Source organism: Megalobrama amblycephala, linkage group LG14 (assembly GCF_018812025.1).
Source record: "Megalobrama amblycephala isolate DHTTF-2021 linkage group LG14, ASM1881202v1, whole genome shotgun sequence".
NCBI lineage: Eukaryota > Metazoa > Chordata > Actinopteri > Cypriniformes > Xenocyprididae > Megalobrama > Megalobrama amblycephala.
The window spans coordinates 2,337,857-2,357,978 of NC_063057.1; the positions used below are offsets into that span (position 1 = coordinate 2,337,857).

Sequence of the window (20,122 nt, forward strand, 5' to 3'; positions counted from 1 at the left end):
TAATTTCAGTCTATTCAGACTATGTCTGTGCTTTTTTGGTGCTTAATAAAGAATAATCTATAAAAATAATGACAGTTTGTCAAAAGTAATATGATTTTTCAATTTTGTTGTGAGCTGTTTCACCTGTGTTTGTCAACAGCTAAAGGAAGATAAAGCATGCAGTACATTTGGAATAAATCCACTAAGCAAACCAGTTGTGTTTCTCTCCCAGTAGGAAGCTGTATTAGCATTACTGAGCCGCAGCGCCGCGGGATCAGAGAGGCTTTGTCCTGTGAGGCGTGAGGGTCGCGCAGGTAGGAGAGAGACGCGGCCTGACCCCAGACTACAGGGCAGCGGGGACACAATCTGCTCGGAGGCCCACTCCTGTGCTCACCGGACGAGAAGGCTGCGCTGTGAAGATACCGCAGTGTCCCGGGGAGAGATGGGAAGGTTGGATAACCGTGCACACGCTCACACACCAGCACAGACGGGCGAGGGGCTGCTTGTGCTTTGGTTCGCTGTGAGCTGCCTCTCAGATCTGAAAAAATGGTCGATAACGAACATCCAGAGGAAAATGATGTCGGATTTTTTATCTGTCACTTTGCATTGACCTTAAAATACCTTTTTGTTACTAGTTTTATTAATGTTGCATTTTCATATTGCAATGTTGCTAGTGAGATCTGGGTAATTATAAGCGGGCAAAATAGTCTTTTTGATATTTCTAGATTCTACCATATTGGTAGACTTTTTGGCCATATTAGTTGTTGTGCATTGAATTTTACCGCTCTTATGTGGATAAATGCGGTATCACAGGTTCAGATGGAAGAAATAAGTCTCAGATAGGGGATTCATTAGCTCAAATCCCCTAAATTGCAATACTTCAGAGTAAATTGGAAATGCAGCACTTGATGTTGATTAGATGAGAGACTCCAGAGCAGACTGACTCATTTGTTACTCAAGCCAGTCTGGACTGCAGTACGAGAGTCACATGACATCGTTTCACGGTGCTCACATAAGCCACGATGTTCACATAACAACAGAATACAGTTGTCAGTCCTGAATTTGAGTCCTGAATATGGTTGCGTTCACACACAGTTCAGTTATTCACAAGAGTGATGACGGCTTTCTGTAACCGAACTCGCACCCGTAAATTTACAGGACTCACAACCGCGTTCCAGTTTGGGGTTGGTAAGATTTTTAAGTTGTTTTTTATTTCACCAAGACTGCATTTATTTGATCAAAATAAAATAAAAACTGTGATATTGTGAAATATTATTACAATATAAAATAACTGTTTTGTATTTGTGTATATTTTTAAAATGTAATTTAAAGGGGACATATCACGGAAATCTGACTTTTTTCCGTGTTTAAGTGCTATAATCGGGTGCATCTACCAACCCAGAAAACGTGAAAAAATCCATCAGTGTCGACTCCGGTTTGAACAATGTAAGGCTGAACACCGTTACTGACAATCCTCATTTTGTCTGCGTGAGATTCTCCAGCTTTGTTGTTGTTGTTGAGCTGTTAAAGCTCCGCCCTCTTCTGGAAAGGGGGCGGGAGCAGCAGCTCATTTGCATTTAAAGGGACACACACAAAAAGGCATGTTTTTGCTCACACCCGAATAGAGGCCAATTTGACGAGCTATAATAAATGATCTGTGGGTTATTTTGAGCTGAAACTTCACAGACACATTCTGGGCACACCAGAGACTTATATTACATCTTGTGAAAGGGGCATTATAGCTTCACTTTAAGAAATCTTAATGACCTCAAACTTTTGAATGGTTTTGAGTGTGTCATTACTGTGGCACTAATTCCAAAAAGAACTCATTCCAGTCAGACATTCCGAATTGGTCAGACAAACAGATAAGCCCGCCCTCAAACTCACAACATTGGTTGAGCCAGTGTGTTGCTCAAACTATGACTTGCATGCATTTGTCTCTGCATATGAAACTGGAATAAGAAGTATTTGACTCAGAGGTCAAAATAGGATTTCCTAATTGCTGAAGATCTTGCGTAGCCGTTCTTGTTCTTGTGGTGGTTGTGTAAGAGTGTGGGATGCAATAATTCTCCTGATACTAGTTCACATGGTCTGCAGTGATAAATCATTGGGCAGCTCTGTCATGGGATTGTATAACTATAGTGCAATGGATGTCTTATTTACTCAGTGTGTACATATTTGTGATTGCAAACAACTATTGACTAAACCTCAACCTCTCTTTTGGCTTAAGAAACCTAGCAAACACCCAACCACCAAGTTTTGCATGGGCAAAACCCACCATAATTTCTTCATAAAATGTAAAAATCTAGATAAAACTGTTTTGATGATACAGAGATCATGGTATGATTCAAAATGAGAGGCATTTTGGAAAGCAACACTGTGACATACAACTGCAAAACAATCCTAACTTCTCCATCTGCATGCATGGCATGATTTGACTCCATTCCTCTGAGCAAAAGAGGGTCAATACATGCTAATAAGAACCAGAATGCTAACAGCCAAAGAGTCGGTGGGCAAATGCCAATGTGATGCCCTGGGGCCGAAAGCGGCACAGGAGCCCTGAGTCATATTTACCCTGCGACTCTGCAAACGGCCATACCTCAGCACAAAACGCCTCACGGGTTCATCAGGGATGAGCACTGTGAGCAATTTCTGCTATTCAACATTGAGCACCGTGTAATCTTTCCCAGGTGCACCGTTCTTCAATGCCTGAATGATTGATCTATGCTGCTCTTGAGAAGCCCAAAATGCTACTACACAAACTGAAGTACCACAATGCAGGAGATGTGCTTGAGTTCGCATTTGTTGAAGTCTGAAGAGGTTTATAAAGACCTTAGTGAACCTCTTCATTTAACACAATGGAGACATTTAGCAGATGCTTTTGTGCACAGCAACTTACTACAGGTTTAGTCTTTCTAGAGTAGTGTGAGGTTAAGTCTTGATCAAGGTTATAATCATCATCTTTAAATAACTAATTCATGAAAAATTATTGTCAGAATAATTCATTCTGCAACTGGTTCGTTCAAAAATACTGATTCATTTAGGAATGAATCGGGTGACTTTATTAGTGAGTCAATGAATCTCTCATTCAACAAATTCGTTCTTAAACACTTATTCATGAATGAAACAAGTAACCATCTTTATGAGTGGGCAATTGAATCATTGCGTTCAAAAATATTGATTTAGTATGATTGAGTCATTGGATCATTACTTTATTCAGTTCATTCATTAACACTGATTCATTCAGGAATGAAACACGTGACTATATACGAGCAAGTCATTGAATCACTCATACAACCGATTCACTCAAAAACACAGATTCATTCAGGAATGAATCAAGTGACTTTATTAGTGAGCCACTGAATCTTTCATGCAACATATTCATTCATAAATGCTGATTCATTCAGGAAGGAAACAAGTGACTGTATGAGTGATTCAGTGATTCACTGAATTATTCATCCATCTGATTTGTTAAAAAAACACTGTTTCATTGAGGAATAAAACCGTCGTTATGAGTGAGCCATTGAATCATTCGTTCAAAAATATTGATTCATTTAGGAATGAAACAAATGACTGTATATATGATTGGGTCATTGGCTCATTAATTTATTCAGTTCATTCATAAACCTTGATTCATTCAGGAATGAAACAAGTAAGTCATTGAATCACTCATTCAACCGATTCACTCAAAAACGGATTCATTCAGGAATGAAACAAGTAAGTCATTGAATCACTCATTCAACCGATTCACTCAAAAACGGATTCATTCAGGAATGAAACAAGTAAGTCATTGAATCACTCATTCAACCGATTCACTCAAAAACAGATTCATTCAGGAATGAAACAAGTCATTGAATCACTCATACAACCGATTCACTCAAAAACAGATTCATTCAGGAATGAAACAAGTAAGTCATTGAATCACACATTCATCCGATTCACTCAAAATACAGATTCATTCAGGAATGAATCAAGTGACTTTATTAGTGAGCCACTGGATCTTTTATGCAACCTGTTCATTCCTAAACACTAATTCATTCAGGAATGAAACAAACGAGTGAATCATTAAATCACTCATTCAGCCGATTCACACAAAAACACAGATTAATTCAGGAATGATTCAAGTGACTTTATTTGTGAGCCATTGGATCTTTCATTCAACCTATTTATTCTTAAACACTGATTCATTCAGGAATGAAACAAGTGAGTAAGTCATTGAATCTTTCATGCAGCCTGTTCATTCCTAAACACTGATTCATTCAGGAATAAAACAAGTGACTGTATGAGCGATTCACTAAAGTCATTCATCTGATTTGGTAAAAAACACTGATTCATTGAGGAATAAAACAACTGACCGTCTTTATGAGTGACTGATTAAATCATTCATTCAACTGATTTGTTCATAAACTGATTCATTCAAGAATGACCATCTTAATGAGCGAGTCAATGAATCATTCATTTAACCGATTAAACCTGTCTCCATTCTTGTTTGTAACACTCTTTTATTGTGATCCATTCAATTCCCAAAAGATAAAATAAAATCCCACATATTTATTTTCCTGTTAATGTTCATCCTTTTTCACTCAAAAGTGCATTCAGTAACAAAAGTAAAATAGGTTTTGAGCAGTTGACTTTATGCCCTCAGAATGTCTCTTAGTGTTAGAGCTGAAATAGTCAGCAAAACCAGTGTGCATGTTGATTTAGAGCTTCATTCGTAAACACAGGAGGGCAAACAGCGCTTTATCTTTTCGTTTAACAGTGTGTGTTCTTATCTAACGGGTTGCTCAGGTGCTGGTCCGTTCACGCTTTCCCCCCAGAGCGATTTCTGCTTAATCGCACCCGCTTGTGGAGCGCCAGTTAGCGTTTATTCAAGAAGAAACCCATTAGCCTGAGAGAACAAATAGCATCTATCCATGCAACCACAATTAAGTTCAGAAAGAAAATGATATTGTGTTAAAGAGAAGGTCCTCCTTACAGCGGAGTGTACAAAATCACAGCATAATGTGAATGGAGGCGCTAAATGAAGCCACGGCTTCTGGCGACTACTCAGTGCACCCTTAAAAGGTGTGAATGGACGACTACGGGAAAAGGAAACGCGTGCGAATATGTGGCCGCTGAGAAGGTGTGTGGGACCAGCGTCTGTGTGTGCGAGTGAACAGAATGCTAATTGGCCACCAGGCTCCATGTGGGCAGGAGGCGACTCATTAGCACTGCTGCATCCGTATCTGCGCTGAGCTGCCGTCGAGCTACATGACTCTGGGTGCCGTCCAGCTTCTAGATGCCCCGAGGAGAGAAGAAATGGAGACGTATAACAAGCACACAGTCTCGGCGTGAAGTCTCGCTGTTCATATCAAATTAAGCACCCTCACGATTGATCTCTGAAAGGTCTGTCCAATCAGTCACGATCGGGAACGGTCCACCCATCTGCTGAGGATGTTGGCCCTGGGCCCGTGAGTCAACAAATCGGCCCGTGGGAACAGGGTGACCTCCACACTGAATGCCAGCGAATGTGGTGACATATCCTCTACAGCGATATGACAATGGAAATCGTCACCACAGGATAGTCAAACAATATACTGTGGTTAAAGACGTTTGAGTTTCGCTAAATCAGGCCACAGGTCAGGACAATGGCTTTATTCCAAAACCTAGTAACCTTGTGTTCTAAATATATATATGGGCCAATCTACAGAATTTGTGCAAACTGCTGTCCCACATTTAAAAAGCATTTAAAGGGTTAGTTCACCCAAAAATGAAAATTCTGTCATTTATTACTCACCCTCATGTTGTTCCTCACCCGTAAGACCTTCGTTCATCTTCAGAACACAAATAAAGATATTTTAGTAGAAATCCAATCGCTCAGTGAGGCCTCCATAGGGAGCAATGACATTTCCTCTCTCAAGATCCATAAAGGTACTAAAAACATATTTAAATCAGTTCATGTGAGTACAGTGGTTCAATATTAATAATATAAAGCGACAAGAATATTTTTGGAGCGCCAAAAAAACCCCAAAATAACGACTTATTTAGTGATGGCCGATTTCAAAACACTGCTTCATGAAGCATCGGAGCGTTATGAATCAGCGTGTCGAATCTGCTGTTCGGAGCGCCAAAGTCACGTGATTTCAGCCGTTGGCAGTTTGACACGCGATCTGAATCATGATTCGACACACTGATTCATTTGTGCTCCGATGCTTCCTGAAGCAGTGTTTTGAAATCGGCCATCACTAAATAAGTCGTTATTTTGTTTTTTTGGTGCACCAAAAATATTCTCATCACTTTATAATATTAATATTGAACCACTGTACTCACATAAACTGATTTAAATATGTTTTTAGTACCTTTATGGATCTTGAGAGAGGAAATGTCATTGCTCATTGCCTCACGGAGCCATCGGATTTCAACTAAAATATCTTAATTTGTGTTCCGAAGATTAACGAAGGTCTTACGGGTGTGAAACGGCACGAGGGTGAGTAATAAATGAAATGTTTATTTTCATTATTTTCATTTTTGGGTGAACTAACCCTTTAAGTATGCAAATTTTAGATGTTTACTAAGATCCTTCTATTATCTACTGAATCCCACAATAATATTTAAAATATCAGTAAGCTTAATATATATAAAATCATAATTTATTGGGTACTTTCATTTGGGAGGTGGCTGTCCCGAACCCTAACCTCTGAATTTCAACTTGCAAAAATATTGTCATAATTTTCGCAACTTCCATTGTTGTTTTTAAAAAGTGAAGTTAAAAAAATATTTATTTTATATTTTATTTTTAAATCATGCAACTTTATGTAAAAAAAATGTCCCGCATTTTCATGTCACTACCGAAACTGTGTGTTTGAGTCCTGATTTTAACACACTTCTACGTTTTTGATCAGGAAATATTTCAGTGTCCCTCCCTCTCATTGCCTCTGTTTCATAGTAGATAGGTCCATCATTTTGAGTTAAATGTGTTCAAAATCTGTGTGTAACTTTGAGGAACATCACTACCAAACCTTTTCCTGCAATTAAGCAAACTTTTTTGGTGTTATTCCATAAATTTTAGTTTTTATGTGTGTACAACTGTTCAGAGCTGTGCTAGCTAACCATGTGTTCATTAGTATCTTTGAGCTTCACTCAAAAGTATCTAAAATTGTTACTACCGAAAAAGTCACGACCAAAACATGTCATCATTGTTTTGGTAGTGACAAAAGGGAACACATAATCATTTATTGGGGGAAATAAACAAAATTTTAGTACAGTTATGCAAATCATTAGTATTTTAATATGTTTTAGTATGTGAGTTAGTATGTTGAAGATAACAACACATTACTGTCACTACTGAAACATGAGATTTTTTGTCAAAAATAAAGTATATTGAATTATCAACTAAGATGTTATTATAGTGCTTGGTTCAATCGTATATTCAAACTAATGAATCCTTAACTTTGAAATCAGTATGATAAACTTTATGCCTTTTACAAAGTAAAATCGGATTCAAAATACAACAAATCTCATAAATTACACTTGAAATATTGTTAAAATTGTAATTGTTCTTGATTTACCTTTGAAAACCTTTTTTTTTTGTTAAAATAGCAAAAATATTTACAAGGTAGATGTAAACAAAATCTTAATAGGTCAATGTAACCTTTCTTAATAAATTATTTATCATTGCGTTTCGGTAGCGACAAATTTGGCGAGAGGAAAATATTCCCAAACTTTCTGAAAATACAATATGAGAATTAACTGCACAGTGACTAGAAATGTGTACCTTGGATATTATACAATTTGCATTGTGGAAAAATACTTTAAGATGTTTCCAACTCTGACTTTGAACCAGTTCTGTACAATGGCCCATATATAGAGAGAGTAATAATGTATAGCGTATATAGGCATCTTAGAAGGCAGAATAATTATGCTGCAGTAGTTTTTAGCACTAGTGCTCTCCAGGTAGGCAGCTCACTAGGTTTTGGATCTTATTGCTCACTACCTGGATCTAATGTGTTAAAGAACACAATGGAGCATTGGAGACCTTTGCTGGTCTTTAAGGGAAATTGTCTGACAGTTTGAATCTCTCATTATCTCTTCTGTGCATGATCAGGCCCTAATCGGGCAGGTTTAACAAGCTTATAAAAGCAACTGACATGACGGATTGTTCTTCTCATTTAAACCAATGCACAATCCGACAGTCTCAACTTAGCACGACGCTGCACTGCTTGTCTGACAGAAATCATATTTCCGAAGGATTGATATGGGGCTCAGATAACTCAGAATGTGCATTTGAAATAATGTGGAATATCATGTATAAGCAGAGACTACATTTATAAACCTCAGCGCTCTGTGTTTTTAGTGCTGCTGAAATGTTAAACAGTATGTTCCTTATCTTTACGAATGTTATAATCACAGCCCTTGCGATTTACCACAGTTACTCCCGGGTGAAATCCAGGCATGTCTTTTTATGATAACGCGGAGATCTGCTGCAGCTCAAGAGAAAACTTTAGCAGGAGTTTAATGTCTTAAAATGTCAAAACAGTTCAGGAAAAGCTGTTCAAAATACACGATAATGAATCCAGTGTTATTTCAACATTTTGTTTTTTGTTCCCTCCCAGTCAGTTTACTTGTACATACATCACGATGTAAGGTAGAACAACTAGATCTCTTTTATTGAATCCAAAAGGATTTAATTATATTTTGCCACATGTACAAGTATTTTAAAGATTTTGATGTTTCAAAAGGTCATTCGGTTTAACCGTCCAAAGACGAATACAGCCATTTCATTTGTGATTGAAATATCTTAAAATGTAATAAATGTATGTATTTTTTTATTCTGGCATGATTTTATAACATCATATATCAACATAGTGCAAAATGGCATTAAAATTATGTGTAGAAGTCGTTGTTTTGTTATGAGAAAGAATGTCCGAAAAATGAATTTCATTGATGTCATTTGGAGTAACCAATATAAAGGGACCATTTTGGATCAAGTCATGTGGTCAATATCATGTGACATCATTCAGACACCTGCAAAGGACCACATGGTCATGAAGCAAAGTAACTAACTCTCTTTCAAATATTTGAAAAATTCATGTTTTCACTTGATCATACGCATGTCCCGAAACATCAGGTCATTCGGTGCAACCGTTATAAAACATGGAAAATGTTGTAATATTTTAAAAACTTGTACTAAATATAAAATGTTTGATTGTCCTTTTGCTAGATAGCTAGATATCAGCCTGTTAGCACTGTTTGAAAATATCGTCATTCGGTAAAACCGAAATTTTTGTTAAACCAAATGACTTTTTTGCTGACAAATTTTGTCCGTCTTGTAAAAATTGACAAAAGCATTGCTAATTGATTATAAAAACCACACAATCTCATCGTTAACACTTAATAAAACTTCAGAATTAATTATATCTCCATTATGTTTTAAAAACCTTATTCGTCAATGACCCATATAATATATGTTTGTATAGTGTGACTTTGAACCCTTAAAATACTGTTTCATTAGGCAGCTCACTAGGTTTCGTAACAGAGCTTTTTTAGTCTGAGTGATATTGAGTTCACCAAATGTGTCAGACAGATATGGATCTGTGTAAAATGTTTGTCCAATTACCCTAACAAGTGATATCAATCTGCATATCAGATATCAGAGATACAGCTGGCATGCTAAACAGCTCATAAGCTGCCTTCACCGTGATAGTAATCCTATCATTAACAGCTCGTCCATGCTCTCTTACCAACACAACCTCACTGCCTATATATGCATTCAGTCAGGACAAATGTAATCAATAGCATTTTTTGGACGGTGCCGCAAACCAAACATAGCTTGGAAATAAAAAATTGGCATGTTTTAGACAGTTTAGACATGCGAACACGTATTACTTCTTCTTTTGTCTGCATGTGTGCACTTCTTCTTTTGTCTGCAATACTGTGCGTTTTCTTGGATTTGGGGGTCGGTTTGGACAATCGATACCAAACAGAGGCTGTGAGCAATTAATCGTCTGCTCCATTACCGTGGTGCCAGCCAGGAATCTTAAGCTAATGATGCTAGCGATTGGTGGGCAGCTTGTGTGTGGAGAGGGAAAATAGCAATCAATACACAACAGAGCTCTTTAAGAGATGATATGTAACTCAATAAGATCAGTAAGATCCCAGGGCCTGCGCTATATTATTGTTCCTCGATAATAGAGGTGCTTCGTACGTAAATAGCCTAGTGTCTTTCAAGTAGAGCAGATAGCATGACTCCATTAGCGTGAAGATTCCTCTCATTAAAGTTTCCTCATACCATCAACTGCCACATTTCATTACCTTGAATATTATTTTGTGCTCTTTATGAAAAGGTAGTTTCTATACGCTCACGCATAATTATGACTGCTCTTATAGGATGCCGATGGAAAGAGAAGCACAATAGCATATTTCTGAAGTGGAATTTAATATGAGAAAATGAATTTAACTGAGATACTGTGGATTTTTAGACTGTTGCTCCCTTTGGAAATAAAAACACTACTCCTTGACAGCAGTGATATTAAATTGAGACTTCTGCTTTAGAAGAGAGATCAACAATCTCCTTTTATCCCAAATGAGATCGCTTTGATATCTCAGTTGTTTCTCGTGGACAGAAATGAGATTAATTGGAGTCCCAGATATTTTACCTGAGAAAAGACCCCAGTTATCTCACGTTTCTTCTTTAGTTTTGAAGAGATTTTAACAATGTCTTTGTCATGATCACCAGTTGGAGTGCCCTAGTTAGCCACCAGAGGGCACTCCAACCCGGACCGTTCCTCACCACACCCGTGAACTCAATTTCCCATAACACACTTCCCGGACTCATTATCCTGTTTCATTGCACCCAGCTGGTTTGTGTTTCCTTGTGCCATGTGCTCACCTGTCTATTGTCTGGACCCCGCCCATCTTGTTATCTGTTCATTGGTTAATTTGCCCCACCTGTTCCACATCATTACCTGCCTTGTTTGTTCCCTACTTATTCTCCTTGTGTTTGCAGTCCTGTGTTGGTTCGTTGTTGTATATTCGGTCGTCGTATTTTCCCATGTGTGTTCCCTCTTTGTCAAGTCAAGTCTGTTTTCGCCCACGGGGTAGTTTTTGTTGTCTTGTCTTGTTTTGTTTTATTTTTATTTAATAAAAAGCCCTCTCTTCCTGCATTCGAGTCCTCGTTCCTTCCAACCCTGACAGTCTTAATCTTAATCAAAAAATCAGAAATGATTTCTCTTTGATATCTCGGTTGTTTCTCATGGATAGCAATGAGATCAAATGGAAACCAAATGGAGTCTCATATATTTTACCTGAGAAAAGACCTCAGTTATCTCATAGTGTCTCCTCTATGAGAGATTTTAACAATGTCTCAGTCTTTTTAGAGGACACAAAAACAAATGAGATCTCTTTGACATCTCATGGACAGAAATGAGATCAAATGGAAACCAAATGGAGTCTCATATATTTTACCTGAGAAAAGACCCCATTCTCTCAAATGTGTCTCCTCTATAGTTTTCAAGAGATTTAAACAATATCTCAATCTTTTTTAGAGCTCAATAAATGAGAAATGAGACCTCTTTTTTATATCTCGGTTGTTTCTCATGGATAGCAATGAGATCAAATGGAAACCAAATGGAGTCTCATATATTTTACCTGAGAAAAGACCTCAGTTATCTCATAGTGTCTCCTCTATAAGAGATTTTAACAATGTCTCAGTCTTTTTAGAGGGCACAAAAACAAATGAGATCTCTTTGACATCTCAGTTGTTTCTCATGGACTGAAATGAGATTAAATGGAAACCAAATGGAGTCCCTGATATTTTATCTGAGAAAAGACTCCATTCTCTCAAATGTGTTAAAGAGATTTAAACAATATCTCAATCTTTTTAAGAGCTCAAAAAATCAGAAATGAGATCTCTTTGATATCTCAGTTGTTTCTCATGGACTGAAATGAGATTAAATGGAAACCAAATGGAGTCCCTGATATTTTATCTGAGAAAAGACTCCATTCTCTCAAATGTGTTCAAGAGATTTAAACAATATCTCAATCTTTTTAAGAGCTCAAAAAATCAGAAATGAGATCTCTTTGATATCTCAGTTGTTTCTCATGGACAGCAACGATATCAAATTGAAACGAAATGGAGTCCCAGATATTTTACATGAGAAAAAACCCCAGTTAAATCACATGTGTCTCCTTTGTAGTTCTGAAGAGATTTCAACAATGTCTCAAATTCAATGACCAACTATAATCCCAAATGAAATCTCTTTAACATCTCAGTTGTTTCTCATGGACAGCAATGAGATCAAATGGAAACCAAATGGAGTCTCATATATTTTACCTGAGAAAAGACCCCGTTATCTCAAATGTGTCTCCTCTATAGTTTTCAAGAGATTTAAACAATATCTCAATCTTTTTTTAGAGCTCAAAAAATCAGAAATGAGATCTCTTTTTTATATCTCAGTTGTTTCTCATGGATAGCAATGAGATCAAATGGAAACCAAATGGAGTCTCATATATTTTACCTGAGAAAAGACCTCAGTTATCTCATAGTGTCTCCTCTATAAGAGATTTTAACAATGTCTCAGTCTTTTTAGAGGACACAAAAACAAATGAGATCTCTTTGACATCTCAGTTGTTTCTCATGGACTGAAATGAGATTAAATGGAAACCAAATGGAGTCCCTGATATTTTATCTGAGAAAAGACCCCATTCTCTCAAATGTGTTCAAGAGATTTAAACAATATCTCAATCTTTTTAAGAGCTCAAAAAATCAGAAATGAGATCTCTTTGATATCTCAGTTGTTTCTCGTGGACAGCAACGATATCAAATTGAAACGAAATGGAGTCCCAGATATTTTACATGAGAAAAAAACCCAGTTAAATCACATGTGTCTCCTTTGTAGTTCTGAAGAGATTTCAACAATGTCTCAAACTCAATGACCAATTATAATCCCAAATGAAATCTCTTTAACATCTCAGTTGTTTCTCATGGACAGCAATGAGATTAAATGGAAGCCAAATGGATTATTTTACCTGAGCAAAGACCCCAGATATCTCATAGTGTCTCTATAGTTTTAAAGAGATTTCAACAATATCTCAGTCTTTTTTAGAGGAAAAAAACAAAAAACAAATTAGATCTCTTTGATATCTCAGTTGTTTCTCATGGACAGCAATGAGATTAAATGTAGTCCCAGATATTTTACCTGAAAAAGAAAAAAAAATCCCTGTTATCTCACATGTGTCTCCACTAGAATTTCAGAAATGATCTCAACAGTGCCTTCAAACTGTGATCAGATTTGCCAAGAAGCCAAAGTCTGCAACCAGAAGATCTTAATTTGAACTCAAATGTTTCTGATCACATATTTTAAAGCCAAAATGACCTGAGACACCATCCACATTTATTTTATAGCTCTATGCTTGTACTGTATGTAAATGTGTGTCTCACTTAAGCCTATTTTTATTTCTCCTACAGAATTTAAAAGAAGCATCTGAGACGATGTTGATATTTAAATGATACGCCATGCTATGAAATAGCAACCTCTGAGCGATAAGATTGTCCTCGGGTTTGTACTGTGTTTCCTTGATGATTCATTTTTGAATATTGAAATAAGCCTTTCAAGTGTGCTGTTTTCTGTTGTCGAGTATGCTGTGAGGAATCAAAACTAGATATTAATGCAGATTTGTTTTTGATTTAAAGGCTGTAGCCGTGCCATGTGGCGAGAGCAAAGATGACAGGACTGCCTGTGTGAAAGTTGCGGCCTTCATCCAGACGGTGCAATTTAGGTAGACTTAATGGCATGTGAAATCAAAGCATGTAGACCAAGATTGTACGTTTGAGTCTGACCTCTTCTGCTCAAAGCTAAGAAGTAGCGGACGACCTTTTCTGTTCATTCTGTTTTTCAGCGTTGGCTTTGATTGCAGTGGGAGAAAAAGAGACATTAAAGGAAAATTCAGTTTTGGGGGGAAAAAGCTCCGGATAAATATTTCTCATGGATGAATATTTCCACCCATCTCTTCTGCTTCATAAAATACCTATCTGGAGGGTGATCACAAAGCTCTGGCTTAGGAAAAGGAATTGGAATAGAGATGGAATAATGCAATTTTACGCAAGGAGCATGACTTCAGGGGGAGAGAGAGAGAGAGGTGGAGCGGTGAATGGAGGGAGGAATCGCTAATACAAAAGCTCTGTCACAAAACCTGAAAAAAGTGCCAGATTTGCTTGCTAGCGAGCCTCACATGTTGCTAGAAAAAAAGCATAATCTACAATCTACACTTTTGTGTTAGAAAAATGCCCATGATTCCCAAAACATACTGTCTAGTCAAGAACGCTAAAGTAAGCTGGTTTGTTAAATGTCATGATAATAGCCTTGAATTCTGTCAACAGACTTTGTTTTTGTTTTTAAGGTCAGAGGTGGAGACCAGACTTTTTAGTATAGCAACCACATAGCAACTACCCAGAACACCCAAGCAATGGCTTGGCAACCATTAAAACTCTCAAAACACATTTACATTTACATTTATTCATTTGGCAGACGCTTTTATCCAAAGTGACTTACAAGTGAGGAATACAACAAGCGAGTCATGAAGAGGCAAATAAAAAGTGCTCACCATACAAGTTTTAGACAATGCTCAGAGCATCATAAGCTACAACAGAGAGGGATTAAAGCAAATCAAAGGATAGGTTAAGTGCTCACAAAAGAAATGAGTTTTCAGCTGCCTTTTGAATATTGCCAGGGATTCTGCATTCCGGATGAAGGCAGGAAGATTGTTCCACCAGCATGGAGCAGTGAACAAGAATGTTCTGGAGAGTGATTTTGTGCCTCTCTGTGATGGTACAGAGAGCCTTCACTCCTTTAATGAGTGTAGTAGGTGTGTAGACTCGTAAAAATGAGTGGAAGTAGGGGGATGTGAGCAGCAAGTGGTAGCCAGTGCAGAGAGATGAAGAGAGGCGTGACGTGTGCTCTTTTGGGCTCAATGAAGACGATACGTGCTGCAGCGTTCTGAATCATTTGTAGAGGCTTGATTGTGCATGATGGCAGTCCAGCCAGAAGAGCATTGCAGTAATCAAGCCTAGAAATGACCAGGGCCTGGATGAGAAGTTGTGTTGCATGTTCTGTTAGAAAGGGCCTGATTTTCCTGATGTTGTGTAGTGCAAATCTGCATGGTCTTTGAAGTTCAGTTGGCCATCAAAGATTACTCCAAGATTTCTGGCCGAATTTGATGGCGTAATAGAAGACTCCCTAGCTGGATGGTGAAATCGTGATTTAGAGTCGGATTGGCAGGGAAGACAAGAAGCTCAGTCTTAGCCAGGTTGAGCTGCAGATGATGTTCTTTCATCCGTGCCGAGATGTCCGCCATACAGCTTGAGATTCGTGCAGCTACTGTGGGATCATCTGGTTGGAATGAAAGGAAGAGTTGGGTGTCATCAGCATAGCAATGGTAGGAGAAACCATGTACCTGTGTGATGGTACTAAGTGATGTAGTGTAAATGGAGAAGAGGAGGGGTCCAAGCACTGAACCCTGAGGAACTCCCGTGATCAGTTTGGATACCTCCCCTCTCCAGGCAACCCTGAAAGACCTACCTGTGAGATTCAAACCAGTGAAGTGGAGTACCTGTGATGCCCAGTGATTAGAGGGTGGACAGAAGGATCTGATGATTCACCGTGTCAAAGGCAGCAGATAGATCAAGCAGAATGAGAACTGATGATTTGGAATCAGCCTTTGCAATCCGCAGGGATTCAGTGACTGACAGCAGTGCAGTCTCAGTCGAGTGGCCGCTCTTGAAACCAGATTGGATGTCCAATTGGTTGCTCTGTGAAAAGAAAGATGACACCTGATTGAAAACAACTCGTTCAAGAGTTTTTGCTATGAATGGTAGGAGAGAGACAGGTCTGTAGCTGTCTACAAGTGATGTGTTTAATGTAGGTTTTTTAAGCACGAGCCTGCAGTAGGGAAAATGCCAGTGTGGAGAGATGTGTTGATGATGTGTGTAAGTGCTGGTAAAAGTGTAGGAACGATGGCTTGTAGAAGGTGTGAGGGGATGGGATCTAGAGGGCGGTAAGATGACTGGAGAGGAGAAGTTTAGATACTTCTGTCTCAGTGAGGAGAGAGAAGGAAGAGAAGAGATGTGTGGCTGTGTATGTGGTTGGTCTGAGTTCCTGTGTGTGTGGAGCTGAGAACTGACTGCATGATGTGCCCACCTTAGCAACCACATAGCAATACCCTGGCAACTGCCTAGAACACCCTAGCAGTGGCGTAGCAACCACAAAAAAACATTCAGAAAACCTTAGCAACCACATAGCAACATCTTGGTAATCGCCAGAACACCTTGGCAATGGTGTAGCAACTGCAAAAAAAACACTCAGAACACTTTAGCAACCACATAGCAACACCCTGGCAACTGCCAAAACACCCTAGCAATGGTGTAGCAACCATTAAAACACTCAGAACACCTTAGCAACCACATAGCAATACTCTAGAAACTAACCAGAACACCCTAGCAATGGTGTAGCAACCATTAAAACACTCATAACACCTTAGCAACCACATAACAACACTCTGGTAACTACCCAGAACACCCTAGCAATGGCTTGGCAACCGTTAAAACTCTCAATACACCTTAGCAACCACATAGCAATACCCTGGCAACTTACCAGAACATCCTAGCAACGGCATAGCAACTGCGAAAAATACCCGTAACACATTAGTAACCACATAGCAACACCCTGGTAACCTCCAGAACACCCTAGCAATGGCATAGTAACTGCAAAAAAAAAAACAAAAAAACACTCAGACTACCAGATAACACCACCCTGGCAGAACCCTAGCAATGGTAAAGTAACCATTAAAATACTCCTTAGCAACCACATAGCAACACCCTGGGAACTGCCAGAACACCCTAGCAATGGCATAGCAACTGCAAGAAAACCACTCAGAACACCATAGCAACCACATAGCAACACCCTGGCAACTGCCAAAACACCCTAGCAATGGTGTAGGAACCATTAAAACACTCAGAATACCTTAGCAACCACATAGCAATACCCTAGAAACTAACCAGAACACCCTAGCAATGGTGTAGCAACCATTAAAACACTCAGAACACCTTAGCAACCACATAGCAACACTCAGGTAACTACCCAGAACACCCTAGCAATGACTTTGCAACCGTTAAAACTCTCAATATACCTTAGCAACCACATAGCAATACCCTGGCAACTTACCAGAACATCCTAGCAACGGTATAGTAACTGCGAAAAATACCCAGAACACATTAGTAACCACATAGCAACACCCTGGTAACCTCCAGAACACCCTAGCAATGGCATAGTAACCGCAAAAAGAAAGAAAAAAACACTCAGACCACCAGATAACACCACCCTGGCAACTGCCAGAACCCTAGCAATGGTAAAGCAACCATTAAAATATTCCTTAGCAACCACATAGCAACACCCTGGCAACTGCCAGAACACCCTAGCAGTGGCATAGCAACTGCAAAAAAACACTCAGAACACCATAGCAACCACATAGCAACACCCTGGCAACTACTCAGAACACCCTAACAACTGCATAGTAATTTTTAAAAACACTCAGAACACCATAGCAACCGCTAAAAACACTCCGAACACCTTAGAAGCCACATAGCAACACCCTGGCAACCACCCAGAACACTCTAGCAAAGACGCCTCAAGCAGTCAAATACTTTAGCAACGCCCTGCCAACCACGTGGCTCATATCCTCTGGGTGAAATGTCTTTTACCTTTGTAACAGTATTTTTGTGTGTGGTTTTAAAAGGCATCATTCAGGGTTTCAAACAAACACAAGTCATTCAAAAGACTTTTGCGAACACTTCCAATCCATTGCTTTTTGAACAGAAAAGCCGAGGTTTTATTCATGAGGCCACGAGAGCACAGAGGCTTCAAAGCTCTTAATGCTTGAGTGGAAAACCCACCGGATCCTCCATTTCAATACACCAGTTCTCGAGTCCAGCTTTTCCTGAACTTTCAGCTGTGTCCTGGCACTCCGAACACATCCACTGAACTGAACGCAGTGTGAGGACATTAATCAAATTAGGCCGCTGTTTGATGCTTATTGGGTGTATTGGAGTTTGCCAGCTTATCCCTGCTGGCTGATTGTGTTTGCAGCTCAGGATGAGACGCTCATATTGGGTTACTGAAATTCTGCGTGGAATCAGCAATGACAAGAGCCACGCTTTGTGAGCACGGAGGTAACAGTGACTCTCAGATACAATATCGTATGCATACTCTTTAATGCCGTTGGACAGAGTCATCGCAGTCCCACACGCTCCACAGATTTCTGCTGAATTCAAATGCTCGTAAAGTTTCCTAAACAAATGACTCTGAGTCAATTCTTTTTAGTGAATCAAAACTATACAGAGCAACCAGTGTCCTTGATTCCTGAATGAATGACTCTAATGAATCGGTTCTTTTTAGTGCAACCAATTTCTTAAACAAATGACTCTGATTCAATTATTTTTAGTGAATCAAAACTATACAGAGCAACCAGTGTCCTTGATTCCTGAACGAATGACTCTAATGAATCGGTTCTTTTTAGTGCAACCAATTTCCTAAACAAATGACCCTGAGTCAATTCTTTTTAGTGAATCAAAAAAAATACAGAGCAATCAGTGTCCTTGATTCATGAATGAATGACTCTAATGAATCGGTTCTTTTTAGTGCCACCAGTTTCCTAAACAAATGACCCTGAGTCAATTCTTTTTAGTGAATCAAAAAAAATACAGAGCAATCAGTGTCCTTGATTCCTGAATAAATGCTTCTAATGAGTCGGTTCTTTTTACTGAATCAAAAACAGTGAAACAGTGAATCATATTTTACTACATTTTTGTTTAGTATTGTTGTGTAATGTATATAGTTAAAGCCAATTGAATTTGAATTTGATTTTGAAAATTATTTGTAATTATTTCATTTTGACAATGGAACTCCATTTCTTTTTTCACAAATTTATTCCTAAATATTTTTCTTACTAGAATAAAAAAAGAAAAAAGAAAATATCAGTGAATATTTATAAACCTAAATGAATCAACTGCAGTTTAGTTTATGATTAGTGTTGCATGTAACTTTGTGTTAGATGCATGAATGATATCTCAGATCTCATTTATGATATTTCTTTCCTCTAGTAACACGGACAAAGGAAAGTTTGTAAAGAAAGGAAGATGGGAGGATCTGGAGACAAAAAGAGAAAATGCATCATCACTGTCATCTTTTGAAGCCTCATGCAAACAATGCCGGTAAGCGCCATACCCTCTCAAACAAAACCAACCGTCTCTTTGCTCTGCACACAGCAGCAGTCTTTGTGTTCCTCTGTCTATTGTCCTCTCTGTGTGTACCGATCATGACTGCTCTGTGCCAGGACGACCGAAAATCCTGCCATTGCCTGTAGGGCCGCTGAGGGACTTCGGTGCAGCTGCGAGACGCAGTCCAAGATGGCAGCCGCTCACTTGCTCCGCAGGCCAGCGCAAAAGCTGCTTGGACTTTATTCTGCAGCTCTCTGAGCCGGGATGAGTGCTGCTCATGGGCCGTCCTGGCAGATATGAGGCGCTGGGCTCATAACCCACAGCACAGAGCAGCTTTATCTGACCTATAAGCAGAACGAGGAGCTGATATGCACCTTGTAGCTATAAATCCAGACGAAGCTGCGCTGACTGACAGCTTTTTATTGCCAATAGCCCTCTAGGCCACAATTGGCACTTGACAAGTGACGTCCCACCGGCCTGTTTGAAACAGTGAGGACCTCCATGTTAATTGGATGGGCCAGTCCCGTTCATTAACATTATGGTGGGTTTAATGGCGTACTTATGACAGGGTGAAAAAGCAGACTGACATATGGAGGATGGGAGCGTTTCAGATCACAGCTGTTGACCTCAAGTCTTTAGTGAGAGACATAAAATACCTGGAAATATGTTAGCGAGCTTGTGTGTTGTAATAACTAATTACTCATTTGTGTCGTAACTTCTCTATTGTACTTGGATACATTAGAAGTCACTCAAAAAGCATCTCAAACTAACTTCAGAAATGAAACAAAACAAAAAAAGTTCTTTTTTTTAGCATTTGTACAGTGGCTTTATTTATTTATTTTATTATTGTATTTTACTCATTTGTTTGGGAATCGAACTACACTGGTTGCACTAAAA

The 20,122-nt window shown here is 38.8% G+C and overlaps 1 long non-coding RNA gene across 3 annotated transcripts in view; it reads left to right on the forward strand.

Moving 5' to 3' along the window:
* Positions 1-20,122, forward strand: part of LOC125244345 — a 154,702-nt gene that overhangs the window by 124,734 nt on the left and 9,846 nt on the right. For all 3 annotated transcript variants that reach the window (XR_007179319.1, XR_007179320.1, XR_007179321.1), the window contains exons 14-15: positions 212-429; positions 19,109-19,219. This is a non-coding gene — a long non-coding RNA (uncharacterized LOC125244345). The remainder of the gene's footprint in view (positions 1-211; positions 430-19,108; positions 19,220-20,122) is intronic.